Source organism: Prinia subflava, chromosome W, assembly GCF_021018805.1.
Source record: "Prinia subflava isolate CZ2003 ecotype Zambia chromosome W, Cam_Psub_1.2, whole genome shotgun sequence".
NCBI lineage: Eukaryota > Metazoa > Chordata > Aves > Passeriformes > Cisticolidae > Prinia > Prinia subflava.
The window spans coordinates 5975973-6000173 of NC_086282.1; positions in this window are offsets into that span (position 1 = coordinate 5975973).

The following is a 24201-nucleotide window of genomic DNA, read 5'->3' on the forward strand; positions in this document are numbered from 1 at the left end:
CTCAGTTTTATGTATGGTAGCCATTGTGACCTCTGTGGGGAAAGGGCACGTTGTTTGGGGGTTGTGGTTTTGGGGCAGAACTTTTGGGGTTCGGAATTTTCAATTGAGTGGTTAAATTTTTCTTGGAATGCTCCTGCCTTTTGCACCGTATATTCCCTTGTATCTTATAAAAATTTAAAAATATGAGGGTGTTGGTTGAATTATGTTAGACTATGCTCGAGATATTTTGAGCAGGTTATTGCAAGGGGTTCAGGGTGAAACCCTGGGTAGCAAAGGCAGAATCAGACCAACATGTAGCCCTCACACCGTTACCTAAATGAAGGTCGGTGAACTTTATACAGGTTTTTTTTCTTTCTTTTTTCCTGTCATAGAATTGTTCATTTTTCTTTTTTTGTTTTCTTTTTAATATACTTAAAAGGGTGAGATGTTGCCATGAATTTTCCTGGTTTGCTAAGCGTTCATATTAAAGGAGAAACGTGCAGTTTCTCACGCTGGTGAATTGTAAACACAGGACCATGTTTTGTAAATATTGGCAATGTTATGAATACTTTCTCCAAGACAAGGGGAGGTTGAATGACAGCCTCCTGGACCAATGTGACAGGAGAGGTGGCGATACCCTTCTCCAATCCATGGTCACCTTGCCACAGATATAAAATGGAAAAATAAACTAAGGGCAGGTCTTCTGCCCTGCTGCTCTGTTGCACCCAGATCTCTGTCCCCAGTCTGTGTTCCTGGTTGGGCCTCCACGGTGATACCATACTCAGCTTGAATAATAGGTGCTCCTGAGCACAGCCCCTGTAAATCCCACTGTTTGCATACCTATGCTACTGCCAGAACCTGAGGTGCTCAGAGCAGCAGTGAGGGGAGGGAATAATGCCTGCCCCTGATGCATGGCCTGAGTGCCACTTCCACTAGACAGGGACTGAGTTACCTGTTCAAAACAGGAAGTTAAAAATTGGGTCCCAGCACACTCCTGTCACAGGTTGGAAACCTTTTCTCCCTGATCGACATTAAAGATTTCCTACAGCAAAGGGAAAAAGGGGATTTTGGTACCTTGTCAGTCACTGAAGGTATAATTATAGCACAAAGGAGTACTTGTGTTTCATATAAACTCAATGAATTGAACTCTTGGGGCAAAGGTGCAGTTTTAACTCATTAATGGGCTCACAGAGAAAGCAAAGGTTACATTACCAGTGCACTTACCAATGATTTGCCATGTATTTGTACTGATAACCTTGCCAGGGTAGGAGTAAACTGCTGTCTGTTGAAAACAGTTCCTGGAGAATAACACCTTCTGCTTCCCTTTGAGAAGGTTGAGAATCAAATCCCACAATATGCTGCTGTGTGTGGGAAATTAGGGATAGGCGACCAGAAGATATTGCGCTGTACGGATAGGTAAAAGTTCCTCCCCCCTACCTAGTGATGTAAGTGGACAGAAATGACATCCTAAACCAAAGATATTTAACCCCATACCGCCTGCCAATAAATGCCATTTTGCCCTCCACCACACTGGTGTTTGCGAGCTGATGGCCCGAGCGGCCTGGGGTTGGCCACCGTGCTGTTCCTGAGCCAGGTCGTCATGCCTCAGAGAAGGCAACAAGTGGTGCCAAAACCCAAGAATCACTCGGGTAACGGGAATCGCCTGGACGGGTGAACAGCGGCCTAAGCAGCAAGGCCAGCTCGGCGGGGAGGAAGCTTGTGGACCAGCGAGGAAGACGATGGAAGCTCTCGCGAAGGTCGTAGCTCAGATTTATAAGCAATGGGGTATTGATTGTAAACCAAAAGACTTTAATCTCGCCGTCGCAAGGCTTTTAGAAATTGGGGTCATTGACCGAACAGTGGACATACTCCACCCAGAAATATGGGATAGATGTACTAAGGCTTTAGCTGAGGAAACAATGTCCTCGGGATCGGGGAAAAACCTTAAAGCATGGGGAAAGGTCGTGCAGGCTTTGCAAAAGGCTCTCCAGGAGCAAGAGACCTGGAAAGCCGCACAAAACTGCCTGCTGGCCACACAGCAGCTGGGGGTAGAGGCATCTACGCAGACAGAGGGCCAGCCCTCCCCAGAGCCCCTGAACCCAGGCCCATCTGAAGAGGGACAAGCTCGGGCACAGTCATTCTGGGATGTGCTAACGGAGGAAGCCAGAAATGCCACCGTCAATTCAAAAAACGGGTGGGCCAGGGGCAGACCCCTGCCTTACTCAGCACAATATAGCGCTGAGTGGCAGAGGTGGGGGAGGGGGACACAAGCGGCTAGCGAAAACAAAGGAGGTCTGTTAGATGTTTCAAATGCGCGCAAACCAAGAGGGGAGGAGAGTTCAGCAGGGGGGGAAAAGGCCAACCAGAGGGCTGACATGAAAGCATACCCTTATACCGCAAGAGCCTCCCCTAGCAGGAAGCGGGGCGAGCCTAGGGGGAAGGAGCGGTCCGCCCACAGGAGGGGTAGGCGGGGCCGGGGCCCGACAAAAGGTATCAGAGCCTGGAAGTGCTGAGTCACTCCACATCCGACACTGACTGACACCAGCAGCTCAGATGAGCTGTCAGGAACTGACACGGACTCCGAAAAAGAGGGAGCGGGTCGAGCGTGGTTTAAAGCAAAGTCAAATAAAGCCTCGGCCTACACCGAGAGTGAATTAAAATATGAACCCACCCAGCTTACAGACTGGAGGAAAATCAAGATAGCATGTACGGACTGGGCCCCATCAGCCAAGTTGGCATTCCCGGTCCGACTTGGGGGGCAAGGTGGGAACCAAAGGATCTATTCACCAGTAAATCCCAAGGATGTGCAGGCAATTATTAAAGCAATTGCAGACAAAGGTATTAACTCTGCCATGGTCTCCACCCTCATTGACGGCATTTTCAGGGGGGATGACATGCTCCCATTTTATATTAAACAAACCTGCAGACTAATTTTTGATAGGGCAGGGATGATTGTTTTTAAACAAGAATGGGAGGACAATTGCACAAAGCAGCTGGCTTTAGTGACAGGGGCGGATCACCCACTGCACGGCTCCAGCCTGCAGCGGCTGATGGGCACGAACCCAGATATGATCATGCTCCAAGCTCAAGCTGAGAAATTATGGGCCCATGAAGTTATAGCAACTATTCGTGCCGCCAGAGACACTATTCGCACTGCTTCCAGGGTTATTGCCAGACCATCCCCATGGTCCACAATAAGGCAAGGTGAGGCCAAATGCTTTACACAATTTGTAGACCGCTTCCAGGCAGTGGTTGATTCCTCAGCTTTGCCCTCAGAAGCAAAGGGCCCTGTAGTGGCAGAATGTCTGCGCCAACAATGTAACTCGGCCACCAAAGACATCCTACGGTCATTACCAGCTGGGTCCAGTATTGCAGGCATGATCAAGCATGTCGCAAAAGAAGAACAGCTAGCCCCAATCCAGGCAGCTGTCCGCACTGCAATATCCAGTGTAATGGCATGCTTCAAGTGTGGTCAGGCAGGCCATGCTGTGGCGAGTTGCCCCCAGGCAGGACACCCACCAACAGTGGCCCCCCCGAACCAGACCCGTCCAAGAGGGCCATGCTGGGCGTGCGGGAAAAAGGGACACTTGGCCAAAGAATGCAGATCTAAACTTCAGAGAAACAGGAGGGGGAGGGAACAGCCGGGCCGCACACAGTTCCCTCCTGCTTGGAATGCAAAGCTGCCCAATTATGCCAATCCCCGATGGGGTGCGGAGCCCCTGCACCTGCTGCCCCCCAGAGGAATGACCAATTTTGCAGCTCAACCAATAGCTCAATCAGATCCGTCTATGCTCCAGGAGCACCAAGAACAACCCCATGGGAGCGGGATCCCTGGGTGGCCTTGGCCATGAAGGTGGGTAAAAACCCACTGATAGTGTGGGGGGGTCTGCTATCTCCACAACAGCTCTGACGACACTACTATTAGTCTCCCCTTCTGGCTCGACACAGGATTAGACTTGAGTGTCATCCCAGAAACGTACTGGCCTCTACACTGGAAAACAGAGGAGGCCCCCATGGTGGGCGGGATCAGGGGGTTGTCCCGATCCCACAAAAGCACCCAGTTGGTGGGGATAACACTTTACACCAAAAGGGGACCGTAGAAACCCATCACCCTTTTCCCATATCTTATGTCAAATTGTCCACCTCTGTTGGGGAGAGATGCCCTAGCCCTACTGAATGTCAGAGTGACAAATTTATTCTAAGGGCCACTGCCGCGTATCCGCAATTTCCTATCAAACTAACATGGAAATCAACTGACCCAGTGTGGGTCGAGCAGTGGCCCTTGTCAAAGCTTTGAATGATTGCCCTCCTTGAACTAATTAGTTGCGAGCTGCAGCGGAACCATATAGAGCCCTCCACCAGTCCATGGAACACCCTGGTTTTTGTAATACCCAAGCAGTCTGGAGAAGGCTTTCGCCTGTTGCACGGCCTGTCGGAAGTGAACAAGAAAATCCAACCAATGGGTCCTGTTCAAACTTTGTTACCCATGAACTCAATGATACCACAGGGGCAACCCTGTGCTGTGCTTGACATTAAAGACTGTTTCTTTTCTATACCCCTGCATGATGAAGATAGAGAGGTTTGCTTTCTCTGTTGTCTTCCCAAACAACCAACCTGCGCTTCCAATGGAACGTTCTACCGCAGGGAATGGTGAACTCATCCACCATATGCCTGACCACAGTGGGCCGAGCACTGGTGCCCCTTCAGCGCAGCGACCCAGCCACGACCATCATCCAATACATGGACGACATCCTGATTGCCGCGCCAATAGTGAGCCAGGTAGACCGACTAGTATCAGCAGTCTCAGAGACCCTGAAAACAAATGGATTTGAAATTGCGAGGGCAAAAATAACGAAGGGACCCTGTGTAACCTTTTTGGGGGTAGGAATTACAAGTTCCTACGTTACCCTCCCCAGGTAAAAATCCGCCGAGACATTAAAATGCTCCATGACATGCAGCAGCTGGTGGGATCCCTGCAATGGCTTTGCAACATCATCCTGATCCCTCCTGATGTCATGGACCCCCTGAATGACCTCTTGAAAGGGAAGAACTCATAGGAGCAGAAAACCCTAACACCAGAAGCGACAAGTTCGCTCGATTTTATCGAGCAGCAGATGTCAGTAAGTAAGCTTGCCAGGTGGAACCCGGGAGTGCCACTAGATTTGTACTTCCACTTCATGAAGAAAGGAGGAGTTGGAGCGCTTGCCCAAGGGCCCCCCGCAGAAGCCCAGTCTATACAATGGGTAGTCTTGGGGAAACCATCATGCACTTTTTCCCCGGGGGTCGAGTGCCTTGGCAACCTCATCATGAAAGGCAGGAAGCTTGCCCTCAAGCACCTGGGTATCAAACCTGCCACGATTTACCTGCCCTTCTGCAAACAGCTCTCCACACAATCAATGACAGTTTCAGAGCATCTAGCCCTAGCCCTTGCTGGCTTTGGAGGGGAGACCCAGCTGCTAGCGATTGTTGACATCGACCTCTGGCCAAAGATCATTGACCGACCCCGACCAGGACCAACGATCTTCACAGACGCGTCCTCAGTGACCTCAACCGCGGCGGTGGTGTGGCAATCAGGAGAACAGTGGCAATGCATCAAAACAATTGATCCTACGCTTTCAGTCCAGCAGCTCGAAGCAGCGGCCGTGGTCCTGGCGTGCGGTCTGTTCCCAGAAGAACACCTCAGCATTGTAACCGACTCCATGTTTGTGGCCAAGCTTTGTCTAGCCATGTCAGGGCCCGGTGTCTGGATGTCCACTGCAGCCATGATGCTTGAGGAAGCACTCTTTTCGCGAAAAGGCACCATATCCGTCATCCATGTCAACAGCCATGATCCAATCAAAGGATTCTTTCAAATTGGCAACGACAAAGCAGACGCCGCAGCCAAAGGACTGTGGACACTGAGAGATGCCCGGCAGTTGCACGAATCGCTCCACATCGGGGCTAAAGCACTGGCAAAAAGGTGCAGGATCTCGACTGCCAATGCAAAGCACGTTGTCGCTACGTGTCCTCAGTGTCACAAATCACCACTGTGGTCCAGCGGAGTCAACCCCAGGGGCCTCAAAGCCTCAGAAATATGGCAAATGGACTTCACACTGTCAGCTGCTGAAACCCTGAGCATGGCTTGCAGTGACTGTGGACACATACAGTGGGGTGATCGTGGCCACATAACATCTGAAAACTGACTCCAAAGCAACCATCCAGCACTGGTTGACAGCCATGGTGTGGCTCGGCGTTCCAAAACAGATCAAAACAGACAACGGCCCAAATTTTGTTTCCAAATCGGGCCAAGCGTTTGTTTCAAAGTGGGGTATCACCTTAGTGCATGGCATCCTGTATAACAGCACCAGGCAGGCCATTGTTGAGCGAGCAAATCAGACCCTGAAAGCCAAGTTAGAAGTATTAGCAAAAACAGAAGGCTTTGCCAATTCCATTCCCTCAGGAGATCAAGCGCGTATACTGGCAACCGCTTTGCTAGCACTGAATCAATTCCCTAGGGGAGATGAAACAAACAGTCCTGTCCAAAAACACTGGGCCACCCAAGCACTAGAGGAGGGCCCACAGGTTGCAATTAAAAATGAACTGGGCGAATGAGAACAGGGCTGGAGACTGGTGCTCACAAGGCGGCTGTCAAAAAGGAGGGCAGAATCAGGTGGTGTCCACTTAAGTCAATCAAGCCTGACCTTCAGAATGAGACTAATGGAAGCTGTGAGTTTCTGTTTGCAAGACATGCTTGTGGGGCTACCCCGTAACGTGTACACCCCTGTTCCAGAGGAAAATAGCGAATCGCCAAGCTGCCCGACAGCACCCAAGAGTCCCACACCAGTGAGACCCAAACAACAACAGTGTTTTTGTGTGATTCTGCTGTTGGGGCTTGTCGCCAAAGGGCAAGCCAACTCAGACTATTACCCCCATCAACCATTTAGGTGGGTCATGCAACATCTTTCAGGTGACGAGGTGCTCAAAGAAACCACCACACCGAGCAGCCCATCCATTGTGTTTAGGCTGAAAGACATATTCCCTTCACAATCAGGATTCTCCAAGTTCGGCAACTCCTCATTGTGACAAACCTATTGGTGTCCTGCCTCCAACCCAGGAAAGAGTTATTGTATATACCCAGGTTATGGGTATTGTGGGTACTGGGGGTGTGAAACTATCGTGACAAGCGATAGATGGCAACCGCGACAAGCAGATAAGTTCCTGCAAGTCACGTATGCACTGCGTGGCTGTCTCAAACCAAAATTTGCATCTGACAAAACAATATACATGCCCCAAGACGGGAAGAAACACACTTGTAAAAGCTACAATATGACAATTTTGCAACGGACCCACACGAGTTGGGCCACAGGCAGAGTGTGGATGGTGTTCGTTCGCACCTTTGGTCGCGACGTTTGGGTGAACATAATGGTAATCAGGCTCTTGCCATCAGCATCTCAATCAGTTGGACCTAACCAAATTCTTGCAGTAAACAGACCCAAGATAGAGACAACAACTAGCCCCAAAACCACCTCTACCACCCTTATCCCTTTCAACTCAGTAGCTACTTAGCAAAAGCCCAAACCAGCTCCTTACAATCCGTTCCTGAGCGTGTTGAATGCCACCTTTTTGTTGTTAAACCAATCAATCCCAAATCTCACAAGTTCGTGTTGATTGTGTTACGATGCAAAACCCCCTTTCTACAAGGGTGTTGCCCTTGATGTTTCCTTTAGCTACTCAGCAGCTGTCAATCCACCCCAGTGCAGTGGGACACTCCCTGCAGAGGAATCACTCTGAGTCAAGTCACGGGCCAGGGCAGATGTTTTGGCAATGCAACCTTAGCAAAACAGAAAGGCAACATCTGCACCGAAGTCGTCAAGCCCGACAAAAAGATCAATAAGTGGGTGATCCCATCCGCATCTGGGATGTGGGTTTGCCAGCAATCTGGGGTGAGTCCCTGTGTGTTCCTTGACAAATTTAATGACTCTGCTGATTTTTGTGTCCAAGTTCTAATTGTTCCTAGAGTCCTGTACCACTCAGATGAAATGTACCACCTTTTTGAGGAACCCAGCCGGCTGCGCAAAAGAGAAATAATAACAGGTGTAACTATTGCAATGCTGCTCAGCCTGGGGGCAACCAGCACAGCCACAGATGTCTCGGCCCTCGTGACCCAACACCAAGGACTTTCTCAGCTGCAAATGACCATTGATGAAGACTTGCAGAGGATCGAGAAATCCATCTCCTTTCTAGAGAAATCAGTTTCCTCACTCTCAAAAGTTGTCTTGCAGAACAGGCAAGGACTAGACCTCTTGTTCATGCAACAAGGAGGCTTGTGCGCCGCCTTGAAAGAAGAATGCTGCTTTTATGCTGACCATACTGGAGTCGTGAGAGACTTGATGGCTGAATTGAGAGAAAGATTAGCCCAAAGAAAAAAGGAGAAAGAGGCCCAACAAAGATAGTTCGAGTCATGGTTCAACCAGTCACCATGGCTAACCACCCTGATTTCTACCCTGGCAGAGCCACTCGCCATGATACTCCTGACACTGATTCTTTGGCCTTGTATACTAAACCAAGTAGTGACATTTGTTAAAAGTCGTTTAGAAAGAGTTAACATATTGCTAGTTGACTGCCAGCAATTGCTTTACTGCGCACCTCCTAACTGCATGTTATACCACTTTCTTAAAACTTGCTATGTAGATTCTGATAGTTTTGCATTTTATAGTTTTTTAGTCAACCATACGGGTTTTTCTTCTTTTGACTACTGTACCGATTGTATACCTTTTGTACTTTTATATAGCGTTTGTAGCATTTATACTTTATAGCTTTTTCAATTAATCATGGGAGAGGGGGAGAGATGTGGGAAATTAGGGATAGGCGACCAGAAGATATTGCGCTGTACGGATAGGTAAAAGTTCATCCCCCCTACCTAGTGATGTAAGCGGACAGAAATGACATCCTAAACCAAAGATTTTTAACCCCATACTGCCCGCCAATAAACGCCATTTTGCCCTCCACCACACTGGTGTTTGCGAGCTGGTGGCCCAAGCGGCCTGGGGTTGGCTGCTGTGCTGTTCCTGAGCCAGGTCGTCACGCCTCAGAGAAGGCAACAGCTGTGCTGCACTCTCTGCTCCAAATTAAAAAAAAAAAAAATAGGCCTAGTTGCTCAAAATTTGCAAACATTTATAAAATAAGTTTGTTTCAAATTCCATTTGCTTTAGAACCATAAACATTCCTTCAGTTTTCTGCTAATGAAATGAGGAAAAAATCTCAAACTGCTTTGCTGCAACTGAAGGAACTGTTTTCCCCTTTACAGGCTGCTTTAAAAGAAGTCAAAAATTAAAAACTGATGAAATATGGTATTAGAGCACTTCAAGCTTTACTTTTTGGGATGCATTCAAAACCACCACTATCGCTGTTCGCCACGCTCAAATAACACACGGAGTCGGAATTTGGGAGAGCAGCAGCAGCAGAGAAAAATCTCTGTGCTTTGTTTATTACTTCCTATTATATACTTTTTGAAAGGTGACCATGGATTGGAGGGTGGCATTCCCACTTCTAAACCACATTGCTCAAAAGGACTGTCACACAACCTCTTCTCTCCTTGGAGAAGTGTTGTGGTTTAGATTTGGGGGGATGTTGCGGTGCCTTTAGAGAACACAGGGGGGTCCCTGGGGAAGGTTCCCTGGGAGCCCCCCGGGCCTTAGGTTCATTGGTATTTGCATGCAGGCAGGCAAGGAGACTCTAGACAGCTGGTGAGGTGCTGATGAGGTGAGGATTTATTTGGAGTTCGACCCCAGGAAGGCAGCATGGTCACTGAGGGAGAGGGGAGAGGAGGGGGAGAGAGGGAAGGGGAGAGGGAAGGGGAGAGGAGCAGAGCCTCCAGAGGCCTCCAGGGCAAAGAGGGCGAGCCTGCTTCCCCCCTGCACTCTTGACAGAGAGATTCAAAGTGGGCACGGATTGATCCTCGGGCCAATGGGATTAGAGATACACGATACTGCAGGGGAGGTTACAGACTTGGGATAAACCATACACTTCGAGGGGTGAGCCAGAGCATACCATTTCAATAAAATGCAATTCCACAGAGAAGAATGTGAAAACAATGGTAATGTTTATAAACACAATCTCCTTGTTTATATGAGAGAGTGTGAGAAGGTGAAAATCTACTTTCATATGAGTGCTCAGAAAACTAGGAGAATCTCATGGTGACATCTCACCCTTTTAACTGTTAAAAAAAGAAAACAAAAAAAGAAAAATGAACGATTGTACAAACAGAAAAAAGAGAAAAAAAAATTTACAAAGTTCACTGACCTTCATTTTGGTCATGGTGTGAAGGTTGCTTGTTGGCCTGATTCTGCCTTTGCTGTGCAGGGTTTCACCCTGAATCCCCTTGCAGTAACCTGCTCAAAGTACCTCGAGCATGTTCTACAATGGTTTGACCAGACAACCGTCATTTTACAAATTTCTGCATGATGCAAAGGCACGAGCATTCCAAGAAAAAAATCACTCAAATCAAAGTTCTGTCCCAATCTGCACCCCCCAAACCGCGTGCACATTCCCCCACAAAGGTCACAATGGCTACAGTAACATAAAGCTGAACCATCGCGAACAGTTCCTCTGAGTCCACGATTAACACAGCCTGCTGGCTCACACAGCATCGTGCTGTTCCACCCAATCCTGCAACAGGCAGCTCCATAAGATTCAAAAACCACTGTGAAGGCCATGCAGAGAAGGAGAGGATGTCCAAATCTGTGCTCATGTCAATCAGATCTCAAAGAGGCATCTCTAATGGGGTGGCACCGGGGTGGCACAGATTACACAAGGTTTCAGGATCAGACAGGATCACAGTCCAGTGCATTTGAGGCAGCTCAGCAGACTTGAAGCGGTGGCCTTCAGGACACCAATCCTCGAACCTGAGGACAGAAAACTTAAAAAACACAAGTTGAGCAATTTGAATTTTCTCAAAGAATGCGACATGGGAGGTGGGTGTGTGTCGTGGTTGGGGGGGGAGGTGAATTTTTCCAGGGAGATGTGGGCAGTCCAATCAGTGATCAGCTTTTCTGCTAGCACCTGGATTGGTCACTCGGAGGTTTGGACACGCCTCTGAGGACACAAAGAGTTAAAAGCAGGAGTCTGGGGGGTTCGGCCTCTTTTTCAGATCCCGGTTTCAGCAGAGGGACGTGTCAGGCCTCCTTCCCCTGCCCGACCACGAGGCTGGGTGGGGGAGGGGAAGCACGTGGTCAGCTCAGGTAAGCCGGAGCCCCCGGGGGGGGGGAGAAGAAGAGAGGGGACAGGACTGGAACTGAGCTGCCCCGTCCAGGATGGAGGGGTGGAAAACTGTGGAAGTGCCTTCTGTGTGTGCTCACCCCCCTCCCCCCCCAAACTCCGGGAGAAGGTGCCCAGCCACGTGGGGGTTTGCGGAGCCTGGGAGTGCCTCCGCCTGCAGCACCCTGCTGAGAAGAAACTGTTAACCCTTGCTTGGTAGAAAGAAACTTTTCTTAGACATTGATTCTCATGACTGGTGGTTTTCGGAGAGAGGGAAGCGGCCTGGGACCGAGATGATAAAGCATGATTGGAAGGAACTCGATGGAAGAATGAGAGGAGTAGCCTTTTGAGCCGGACTTCTCTTGCATAATGTCAGCCATGGACTGAACTTGAGTCTCTTTTGAACATAAACTGCATTTTTGGGTGGATACAGCTGCCCTTGCTTTTGCTACAGTGACTGGCACTTGAAGTGAGTAGCGAGCAGAGAAGAGAGGGGGAGGGTGAGGTGGCACCCTCTGCCCTCAGGGCAGACCTGCTCCTGGAACCCTGGCCCCTGGGTAAAAAGGGGAGAGCTCGGCATGCAGCATCCTTAAAAAGCCCTGTATGTAGTTTTAGCCTATGAGACAGCGGTGAGAGCGCTGGACACAGGAAAAAGAGAGTGTCACCTTAGCAGACTTCTCCGGGCGGTGCTATGGGTGACATGGAAACACATAAGGGGTGGACCCCTGTTTTCTGAAGAACAGTTTGTGGTGCGAGAGAGACTCCTCTCTCCCTTGCTGAATTGAAGATTAGGTTTTTTTTGAGTGGTGATTGTTTGATTTAAAACCCAAAGGTTGGTCTGTGAAAAGTGATGGGTGGGGAGGTAAAAACTGGGAGAAGAAATGTTCTAAGAAGTTTTTATTTCTGTCTCTGTGTGTGTTTAAGAGTATTTCTGTCCCTGTTCTTATGTAATTAATAAAGTTTTGGTGGGTTTTTTTTTTGTTTTCAAGATTTAAGCCTGCTCTGCTCTGTTCCTGATCACATCCCACAGGAGTTGTTAGAGAAAAAACATATATTCATGGGTGCACTAACATCTGGCCAGTGCTAACCCATGACAGTGTGGAACCCTTTGCACAAGTGTGCACTTCACAAGAGTCCAAAATGACCATTGCTACTGTGGTGACATCAACACCTGCTGAACTGCAGGTGCTGGCTGCAAACTGGCCAAATAAACTTGCACTTGCTCCAGGGCTTGGAGAACTGTTTGGTTGCCCAGATGTGTTTGGCGACTTCTCTGCTTCCGATTTTTCAGGCTTGGCAAAGGCCGGCCATCAACATGAACCACTGCTTTACATATGTTCGCAGCATGATCTGGCTTGCCACACCATGCGCAGAAAAACAAGGGAGTCACTTTCTGTACCTCCTTTCCCTGTGTTCCACTGGCCTGAACATTTGCCTGTGTCTGCTGCCCACTCTTCAGCCCCTTTTTGGATGGCTGTGAGGCAGCAGCCAGGGCAGACACCTTAAGGTCAGAAGTGTCCACATCCGCACAGGCCTGGATCATGTCCAGCACATCAGAAGTCTCAGGAAGGCTTCCAAGGAGCCTCTGGCAAACAGCATTAGCGTTGTTCCTTGCAAACACTTGCCTCTCCAAAAAATGGATCAGACGCCTTACAAATTGAACAAAGGTCTCGTCTGGCCTCTGGACTATAGTCAAAAAGTCCTGATTTAGAGAAGAGGATAACATAGTTTTCACCAGTGCTGCTATGCCTATTTCTCGGCATTGATCCAGCACGTTATGAGAAAAGCCAAACTGCACGTCAGGGTAAGCATATTCGCCTCTCCTGGTAAGCAGATCGGCTCTGATGCCAAACATGGGATCCTGCTGAGACAATTGACTATTTCGGACAGCCACTTCTACAGCCAGCCGTCTCCAATTGTCTTCAAAGCCAGAAACCTGAACAGGTCCAAACAACGCCAAAGCCAGGCTTCTAATTTCATATGGAAGGATCAAATCTGCAAATTTAACACTGATCAATTGTATGACATCAGAAAAACCGAGATCACACTTGGCCACGTCCCTTCGGAAGGGAGACAGATCTGCCCAGGACAGGGCAGCGTGGCCGTGAGGCTGCAAAACCATGCCCACAGCTCTCGGGGGGACCGGCCCGAGCACAGCTGCACATTCAGACAGTGGCTCCACAATGGTACCGGTGTCCTGGGGTGACAGTCCTTTGTATCCCAATCGTGTTTCTGTTCCTGTGCTCTCAGAGAGGTTTTGTTTTGTCTAATAGCGGCGCCCCTCCCCCTCCGGTTTGCTTGCTGCTGCATGCCGCTGCTGGTTTTTTGCCGCTTTTCTGCTTTTTTCCCCCCTCTTTTTCTTCCCCTTCCCTGAAGACCATTAGAACCGGCTCCGAACCTTGATCTGGGAACGTCAAGGAACCCCCCCCCCCCCGAGTCTGCATCTGCAAGAGAAGCTTGGCACCCTACCCAGCAGAGACTGCCCGAGTTTGTTCCTCCTCTCTTGGACTGGTGAAAACATTTGTTCTCATCCGGGGCTGTTGTTTTCCTTGTGTTGGGGAGTGAGTTTTTTTGTTTCTTAATAAACAAGTTTTTTCCACTTTTCCTCCGAGGCAATTCTTCCCGAACCCGGTGGTGGGGTGTGATAAACGCCAATCACTCGTTTTTTGAAATTTATGAATATTTAATAAAGAATAAAAATTGGTTACAAAAATATTAATACAATAATAAAAGTTTAAAAAAAAGTTTTCAGAGACAGGACAAATAATGAGACAACAAGAGCAAAGAAGGTAGCCCGGGCTTTTATCCCCCCTCCCTCCCAGACAAAGGCTAGGAAGGAGAAGGGCCCAGAACAAAGAGAAGTCTTCTTTTTTTAAGCCTTCAGTTTATGACTATTCATATCTTACGTAAAACAAGTAATTTTCAGCTGTTTCTTGTCACAAAAGCTTTCTGTTAATTAAAAGAACGCATGAGAGCATACGTCCTTGAGAAAGTTAGGTTCTGTGGATAAGAGGCCATAAATTCTTCTTCACTAGAAGGTTTAGAGGCCTCTGTAAGGTTTAGGGGCCTCTGTGAATGTTATCTCTCTGCTGAGGAATTTTTCTTCTTGAGCAAAAAAAATATAACACACATACACAGCTTCTATTGTACTATAACTTATTGTTAATTACAAAACTACATTCACTACATTATTCTAATGTTAATATAGTATAACTTTTCTATCTATCAGATTACATATAGTAAATATCTGCGTAGAGCCACATATACAATATGCCTTTTTCACATGGGGGGAGGAGTTGTGGGCGTCTGTTTTTTAAGGGGCTCCTTTTGGAGATTTTCCCCTAATTTGTCCTAAATCAGGACAACCGGCCAGACTGGGCTGCGGTGCAGGGCCAGAAAATGCGTCCCGATCCAGGGCAGGGTGAGCGTACAAAACTGACAGCGATTCACCCCCGCCCGCCCCCCGCACAGCCGGCTCGGGCCGGCTGGGGGTTGGGGGCTGGCAAAACCGCCGCTCTGCTCAGCCCCCGCTCAGTGCGGAGGGGCATGCACCTCGCGGGCAGGACCTGGCCGGGGGAGGGGGGCGCGGCGGATCCGCCACAGCACTCAGCCCCCGGCCGGTTTGTGGGAGGCCGGGACCGCACGGGCAGGTCCCAGCCGGGGGGGGATGGCGGCGGCACGGCCGCTGCACCTGCTCCCAGCTCAGCCTGCAAGTGCTGGTTGGGGGAGGGGGCAGCGGCGGCAGGGCCGCCGCGGCACCCGGCCCGCTCTCGGCGGGCTGCGCGCGGAAGGGGCGGACCGCGGGACCACCCCGACGCAGCCCACGTGGGGTGGGACGAGGTGGCCCCGCCCCCGCTGGGCGGCTCCGATGCCGCCCGCGCAGGGCGGGGCGGCCTCGCTCTTGCTCGGCTGCTCTGATGCAGCCCACGGGGTGGGGGGCGGGGCGGCTCTGCCTCGGCAGAGGCCGGGCCAGCCAGCGGGTCGGCAGAGATCCCCTCCTCCAGCACGTCCGCCAACGGCACAGGCGCAGGAGGCGCCTCTGTCCCCACTCCAAGGCTGGAGGGGGTGCCGCCGGCATCCAGTGCCTGCGCAGCAGGCGCTGCCGACCGCAGGTCTGCCCCGGGGACCGGGAGGTCTTCACCGGCCCCCCTGGCGCGCGGTGGCCCAGGGAAGGGACCCAAAAAACCTCCACACCCCTCCCAAAATTTGCGCTTACCACTCACAACCCCCAACACGGGGGTGCAGATCTCCCGCAATGGCTCGAACCCTGCTTCAGACAGGTCATCGTCCAGAAGGATGGAGCTGGCAGGGGAACCCACTTTTCTGTCTGTTTTGATCCCAATTCCAGAATAGGAATCTTGGCCAATCTCTCTAAGAAGTAGAAAGGCTGTCCCCCAAGAGCATGCCCGCACTGGGATCTCCGTCAAGGACGGATGCAAAGAGGCTTTTTCCCAAAGTCTCCCACGGGCCCAATGAGAGTGCTTTCTCAGCGCTATAAAAAATTGCGCGTTTTTCCCCAGGAATAGAGTTCTCTCACATGTCCACTGGGTAGCTTGGCTTCACGGGACATCAAAAATGATTGGAGGAGTTCCACCAGAAGTCGGTCCTCCAAAGAGATCGTGGGTTTCATGATTGCAACAGTGGAAAAGCTTTTTTCCTTCTTTTTCTCGTCCCACAGCTTGCAGTTTTACCATGTGGGCGCCAGATGTCGCTGTTCGCCACGCTCAAATAACACACGGAATCGGAATTTGGGAGAGCAGCAGCAGCAGAGAAAAATCTCTGCGCTTTGTTTATTACTTCCTATTATATATTTTTTGAAAGGTGACCAAGGATTGCAGGGTGGCATTCCCACCTCTAAACCACATTGGTCAAAAGGACTGTCACACAACCTCTCCTCTCCTTGGAAAAGAATGTGAAAACAATGGTAATATTTATAAACACAATTTCCTTGTTTTTATGAGAGAGCGTGAGAAGGTGAAAATCCTTCTACTTTAATATGAGCACTCAGAAAACTAGGAGAATCTCATGGTGACACACCATTTCCAAGGTGACATTCTGGAAAAAAGGAATATTAAAGCAGAAATCTGCAGCCAAGGCAAATCTAAAAGCATGGAAGTGCCACCACCAAGGTAAGCCTCAGCAATTTGGCTTATCGTTTAGTCTACATCAGTCCCAATTAGAAGACATATTTGGGTTCTTTTTGTAAATTTTTTCTTAGCTGTAAAGGCTGTTGGTTTGTGAAAACTCAGCTGTTGACATCAGGGAAAAACATGTGTTACATGACAATGAGTTAACCTGCAGCAAATGATTAAGAGTGTGATCTATCTCCTCCTCATGCCAGGAGAGAGTGCTTTGTTTAGCACCACTCCCTGCACCTGCAGGGAACACATACAATTGTTTATCGAAACAAAGTGAAGAAAGCCTCAGAGCAGATTTGTGTGCTACACATTGGACTATAGCATCAGAAACTTTGATCCAATTCTGCTACATTCTGGTCCCATGCTCAGAGGAGAGCAAAGCAGAGCAACATTGAATAGAGTTTGCTAAGGCCAAAGTACAATGAAAAAGAGAAAGAAAAAACAAACAGAAAAGCACAACATCCACTATAGATGAGAAGCAACAACATGACAGCCGTAACTACTAAAGTGCATTACTCACGGACACAATTTGCACAAATCCTTCTTCACTGATAGCAAAAAAACCCACCCACCAAAACCAACCAAAACCCCCAAACCATCAACTTAAATCACACTTGGTTCTTTATGCAAAAGGCTTAGAGGTTGGGGTTTTTTTGGTGCTGGTGGTGGAGGGTTTTGGGGTGTTTGTGTTGGTTTTATATCTGACTCTCCATTTGCAGCTATTTGAGGCACTGCTCTATAACTAGATCGAATAGTGTGGGCTTCACATTACTTAGAAATAATCTACAAAAGACATTACCTGGCTTGTTCCACACATTTTACATTTAGAAAAAACACCTGTCATCTGACTCAATTCCTCAGCACCTGTCTTTATTATTATTATATGGATTGAAATGGCACTTTATCACTTTAAATTTGCTTTGAACGCAAGCCAAGAAATTCTAGCACTCAGTATGCTCTGCTAGCCTCAAGTCAGCAAACTCGCTTGTTATCAGGCATGATGCAGATACCGTGTGTGTGAGAGACGGGAGGAGGAGAGTCATGCAGGCGGTCATGGGGAGGGAGCAGTTTGCATATTAACAACCCATCCTCGAGCGCGACAGCCTTTTCGGGGTCGGCACTCAGAGGGACTCCCGTGTACCAAGGAAGGAAGGGACCGCGTATCACTGCACCGGAGTGAGTTCTGTGTCAGCTTTGCTACTGCTGCAGCCTGGCTCCTCTCTTTCCCCTTGCTTCTTCTGATCCTACTCTGCCCTCCCTAGGCAACCACTACAGTGTCAAATTATGCTGTGTGTAGAGCAAGTCCTGAGAGTGTTTAATTTTGAGAGATTTGTTCGGTTTATTCAGTCTGACTCTCTGAGCGGTGCTACCGGCAGAGAGGAGCTCCATACTGTGGCTGCAAGTGTAACTCAAGTATTCCATCTATGCACCTTCTTTGCTACTTACACGCATCCTTAAACTGTGCCTGCTGCACTTAGGACACCTGTACAATCACATGCACGGCTAAAACCAGACTTTACTCAAAATTGTGAGTAATTGCTTTTCCAGAGGCAAGCAGGCAGATCACTGGCCTGTTGTAGAAGCAAGCCCCAGTTCCTCATCTGTGCCTTGCGCAGTCAGTGCTGAGCTACTTAGATAATCGGGCTACATGTCAGGGTACTTGCCAGACCACCTCATCAGCGAAGAAATCGGAGTGAGGAGGCTCTGGGAATTCTGCAGGGAGTTTTCAGCAAGTGAAAACCCATTTCGAACCCACATTCCACTAGATGTAAAGGCTGACTAAAATGCCTTCACTTACATAATCAAGCTAAATCTAGGCTAATGTCAGAGAAATTAGATGAATTTTAAGCAGCACCAACCAATTATTCTAGGTTATTTTTGTGCACTGTTCTGTTCATTTTTCAAATTCCTGTGTTCTAAATCAATGGATTAACATACTCTGGTCCTAATTCCCACCGTCATTCTATAGAGAAAAAACCTCGAGCATCTGCTTCCACTCACTCCATTTTTCTCCTTAAAGTCGAAGGGTTTTTTATTTGTCTTTTACTTCAAAATGATACTCTAAATAGCCATTGAGGACTTTTTTCTTTCATTCTAGCTGCTTTCATTTTCCTATATGCATAATCCTCCCACACACATTTCCTCTGTTAAAAACTGTCTCATGTTCCCTGTTCATTTCAGACTATCCAAGCAAACAAACCGTAGCTATAAAGTATCTTTCCTGGGCTTCTGTACTCCTTACAAGTGTTTGTAAACACTAGTACTTTTATACTCAAGACTTGCAACATTTGTAAAAAAAAAAAAGACAGAGGTCTTTTTTAAGTTTACTTTTGTTCATTCTTTTGTTTTATTTAATCCAAAATAGAATCCACCTCTCCCTAAAAATGCGCACATTGTGTAATTTACTCCCTGCTGCAGACACACACATGCCCAGGCACACAGTCAAATCTATTTGTATAGAAATAAGACGGAAGCTCTCCAAATTTCAAGCTGAAAATATACACAAAGCAATTCTTAAAAGAGTTCTGGGTTCGTGCGCGAGCAAGCATGTTAGCCAGTGCAGCACGCTCCTGTGCCACTGCCCAACATTCTCTGCTGCTCTAAGGGTTTGCTCATAACATTTCTCATTGCTCTCTGTCCCACACAACCTTCTCCTGAGCAGCTGGAAAGCAGAAGCACTTGAAGTTGGTGCTTATTTTAAAAACGTGTTGGATCAAAATCTCACCAGAAAGTAATTACATGGCCCAGGAGCCACTGACGTGGCTGGCATTGGGCTAGCAGGGGGCATGCCCTGCCACAGAAAGCTATGCTTATTCACATCTGCTGGAGACTTATCATATATGATGCAAATCTCAAACAGGTGATTTTTTTACCCTTTTGACAGTTAGTCCAAGAAGTGTGAGGAAAAAGAAATAAGGGAAAAACACCCCAGCCAAATCCCACATATACATTTCAAAGTGCCTCCACTTTGAAGAACTTTGTCTCATCTCAAGGTAATCTGCTAAAACTCCCATAAAACAAGCTACAACAATGAACTGAGAAAAACTGAAACACCTACTTTTGAATCTCTTTAGAAGTAACTAAAAATACTGCAGGAATGATTTAGTAAAGAATAAGCATGAGATGGAAAAAGAGAGAAAACAAGGACGTTCAGTGATACCAGGCAAAGTGTACTATGCTTTGTATTTGTAGCAGATGCAAAGAGGGAAGGCAAACAAAGGTTTAAGTTGTCTCACTGATAATAAATCCTCCTTTTAACCCCTCCGAGGGTCCAAGCTAGCTCAGGCCTTCTCAGGCTCTGGAGGAATATATCATGGACAGGAAAAAGGACCCAAAAGAGGCTCTAACCCTTAGCTGCAGTAAGATGCTTATTCCAGGTGGTCTCCAAAGGGAAAGAGGGCATGCACAGAGGAACAGGGTCTTTTCTCAGCTCTTGTCAGGGAGGGGCAAATTGGGACACAGCCAATGGGGTCAAAAAGGGAAGGAAGGGTCAAACTACATGGTACAAGATCTAGGGGTCTCTGAGGGGGGAGAGACCATTCCCACAGGGGAATGTAACATCTTACAAGCTTAGTTTAGTTGACGTGTGACAAACAAGAATGTGTGATGTGTAACTGTATGTCTCAGCCAAAGGACCATTTTTCTGTGCCAGGCAGACAGCAATTGGGCTGCCCCAGAACCGGGCTAGCTGGGATTTCCATGAGAAACTGGTTGCAAACTGCCTCTCAGAAAGTACTTTCTACTTAAGTGTAGGAATGCACAAGTTAGGGTTTTACATATGGAGCAGTTTGTGACTGTAACTCAAGAGTCCTGCTCGTTTCTCACTTATGGCCAAATCTAGGTGGTCCCCAGGTTTCTGGCTGGGTGTTGCTCAGAGCTGTAGGTCCACATTTGGCACCGCTGGTCTTCTCAAGGAGTCTGGCAATGGCTGAAGAGCCCTTTAGCAAAGTTCTGGGTCTCCTCAGGCTCACTCCGGCTAGGAAAATAATTTCAAAATATCTGAAAACATTTGAGATCTGTGCCCGAGCCCACTGTACTGGTGCCTCCCAGGCACGGTTGTCTGTGCCAGGTACTGCATGGCAGAGCAGGAGGACACCAGGAATTTGTGACCAGGACACATAGTGGGTGGTACTGGAGAACACTGCAAAGTGAATAAAAACCTTTCCCAGTCAAATCTGTACCTGCTACAAGGATTATATCCAGTGCTTAAAAGCCCATCTAATTTTTTCATGCCTATAATTATGGGGTGTTTTTGGCCAATTATAGAGGAGATTCACAATATGCAATGGGTCAAGAGCAAAGTAGTTTAGACAAGCAGGGGGAAGGATTGGGTGCTTGGACTCCTCCTTGCACATATACACACACCCCCACACATGGTTGGGATATGAAAGAAGACCACTTTTTCACTTACAAGGAAAGATGTTAGGTGGCCATGACATTTGTTATACAAATTATTGTGCTGGACTGTGGGCCTGACATTGGTCTGAACTTAGGCTTCAGGCTATGCCAGTGTCTGTGTGAAAGGCAGACGAGCAACTTTCTCATGTTAGCCTGAGAAATCTAAAGGAGGAATTCAAACAAACCTTGGGAAGTGAGAAACCATCCGCAGGTGGTGTTTTTTCCAACATGTTTACTGGAAAGAAATGTTTACTAAAGGGTGTAGACGCTGAATAACCAATCATGTTCTTTGTACCGAACTACTCTATAAAAGTAGAATTTAGAAGAATAAAGTTTGCTCTCATTTTTACCATCATGGAGAGTCATGTTGTTATTTCTGTGCGGTCCAAAATCCATAACAACATCTGGTGGGACCCCGACGTTTGGAAGTTCAGCGCAGCCAGGACTGATTCATGCAGCAAAGCTTGAAAATTGCTACCTGCCTCCTCAGAGAGGTAAGCGAAATATCTCCACTCTTTTTCTAAAGAAGGCTCGTCCTGCTAACCATGGAAAAAGATCAATCCTGCCAAAAGACAGCAGGTTGGAGGGCACCCAGCACAGCTGGACTTTAATTTCTAGAACAGACAGCCGGGCAGACGTTCCATCTGGGAATACACGAGACAAAGAGTCAAACAGACTTGATTAGCATAGCTAGTTTGATAACCAAGATGCCATGGCAGGAACAAACAGAACTGTGAAAATTACAGGAGATGGGATTACACCTGCTTACGGGAAGAGAGAAGATTCAATCAACCTCTGCAAGCAAAGAATTGTTGTAAAATGCATGAGTTTTCTGTGTGATTTTTAACCTGATTATTGTAGTAATCATTAACCTGTTTGAAATAATATATAAGCTTTTGGGAAACCTGAGTAAAATCGAATTCTGATCACCGAATCAGTCTTCCCGTCTCTCATCAATCGCCAATAGTTCCAGAAAAACCTGGGGAACCCCTCTCCTGAGAGAGGACAGCTTGTGCCTTTCCTGAAAAGAGCAGCTGGAATTCTTAGCTGCCGACAGCTTCTCTCACTCCCCCGACCTCTTTCGGTTCTATCTGGCCGAGATCAAAGCGAGCTTCTGTAAGCCTCTCCCGGCCGGCAGAGACAGTGCTTCCTTGGCTTTTCCTTCTCCTTTTTTCATACCACGGATGGCTACACAGCGGTTCCTGCTTTATCTTTGATCCCTCTGTATCCTTCTGTATGTTTAGGGCGAAAAGTTCACTTTATGAGTGTTTTATGTATTTAATGTTACCTGTACTCGTTTTTATGATTGCCTGTGTGAGTTTAGGCCTTGTCTTTCTTTGTTTCTCTGTGTTTTAACTTTGTTTTTTCCCCCGCCCTGCTCCAGGGCGCTGTGCCTGACGCGGCAGCGGCTGCAATGTCTCCCTCTCGCTTTTTCGTACTCGGTCTCCCTCCCCTCCCCACAGGCGCGGGGGTCGGGGGGGGACGCAAGTCCCTTCCCCACGCGGTGCCGCTGAGACGGGTGGCTTGGAGCGGCTTTGCTGCTTCTTCCTCCCCTTCTCCCCAGGGCGGTGAGGGGGGCCGCCGGCTCTCCGCTTGAGACAGGTGGCGGCACGGCGGCGGCGGGCTGAGCCCCGCCGAGCCCTGCTCTGTTGTCCCCTCCCCCTTTTCTCCCCCCCCCCCCCGCGGAGGCTTTCTCCCGCTGTGTGCAGTGGCGATGAGAGCAGGGGCAGCAGCTCCTGCCCTGCCGGCACACACTTCACTGCTGTTTTCATTTCCTTCCCGCGTGAATTTTCACAGCAAGTCGTCATAGGAACGGAGGAGCGGTCTCCTCGCTCCTTTTCCCCCTTCCCCCTGCCATGAGAGGCGGGATTAGCTCCCCCTCCTTCCCTGCGCACCCAGCGGTGTTTGCGAATAGGGCATGAGGTGGCACTTGCCGTTCCTCTAGACAGCTTATAATGCTGTAGGAGTTGCTTCGCTTCAAATTTAAGGTATAGTTTTTTTGTTTTTTTTTTTTTACAAAGAAATGGGGGCCACGTTTGTTTGGATTTCCCCCAGCTCCGCGGGGTGGCCCTGGGGCCTTTGAGCCCCCAAGCCCCACTCAGGGAGGGCCAAATAGCTTCGCCGCCTTTGAGGTGAGCAGAAACTTTTCCTTTTAGAGGGACAGTTGATTTTTGTTTGGGTTTTTTCCCTCCCACCCTCCCTTAAAACATTTCTTCTCAAGGCGTCCCAGTGAATAGAATTGGAGCTTTAAATGCCTGTTCATAATAGAAAAAAAATTACAAGAAATACAGAAAAATAAGCAACTTTTGTTGCCTTTCACAGATAACACAAGTATTATTAATAATTCTATAGTATAACCATCAGTTATGAGTTTTAAGTGTTAACTCAGTTCAAAAGATATTTGTTGATGATATATTGACTATATAATGTGAATTCACTGATAGTATAGTTATCACAGTTCTACAGTCAGCTGCTGCTGTTTCTGCTTCTTCTTCTTATGTACTTTGCTGTTTGTCTATAATTGCCTGTAAGACATGTGTCACCCAAGATTTTTTCCTTGTTTTCTAGCTGTCTATGCTAGTTTTGCATTCATGATTTTTTAAATATTTTCAGATTTCCAGATAAGGTTATCTGTGTTTGTAAGAATGCCTCCTCTGTACTGACGCTTTGGGATGCAGTTCCAATCCTGGTCACAGACCATCTCAGGAGCCTGCTGAGCTCAGAGCATCTCTACCCTGACAAATTTAGGAGGTGTCAATTATTATATTAGTTTTTTATTATAAGATTTTTAAGAAGCTTGTTTTTAAAATGGGTGTAAGGGATTCCTCTGCAGTTAGAGCTGGGCACTGGCCATGCCTTGGCTCTCTCTGGATGGGAATTGCCTGTTTGCCCAGATGTTTTAGCAAAAAATTACATATGAGTTATTTGACTCAGCAATTTGACCTTTAAATATAATAGCTGAATTGATCTTTGAGGTGAACCTGGAATTCCTGCCCGGGAAGGATGAACAGGTTATCACTGGAAAAGGAGCACTTCAGCTTTTGCAGTTCCTGGGCTGATGAAAATTATTATCACAAAGATAACTTGCAACAATGTAACATTTATGTTATGAACCTGAAGAAAAAATAATTATGAAACCTGGATGTTGAATTTAGACAATGGAGTCTGACAAGTTATCAGTTTAGGGCAGTGGAGCCTGACAAGTTTGTTAACTTAAGGAGAAGATGTGCCTGTGTTTTATCATTAGCAGGTTCAGCAGTCTTGTTACCCATCACCTTTGAGGACTGAAAAGGGACATTGCATAGCCTTAGTAGCTGTCACATAGACTGCAAACATGACCGTGTGGTTGGAAGGTATGAAGACAACAAAGTCCTGTGTCAGCAGCATGGTCCTGTTTTCATTGATCTTCCTCGAGTCACTCCCTGCTTCAGACTTCAAGAAGACATCCAGT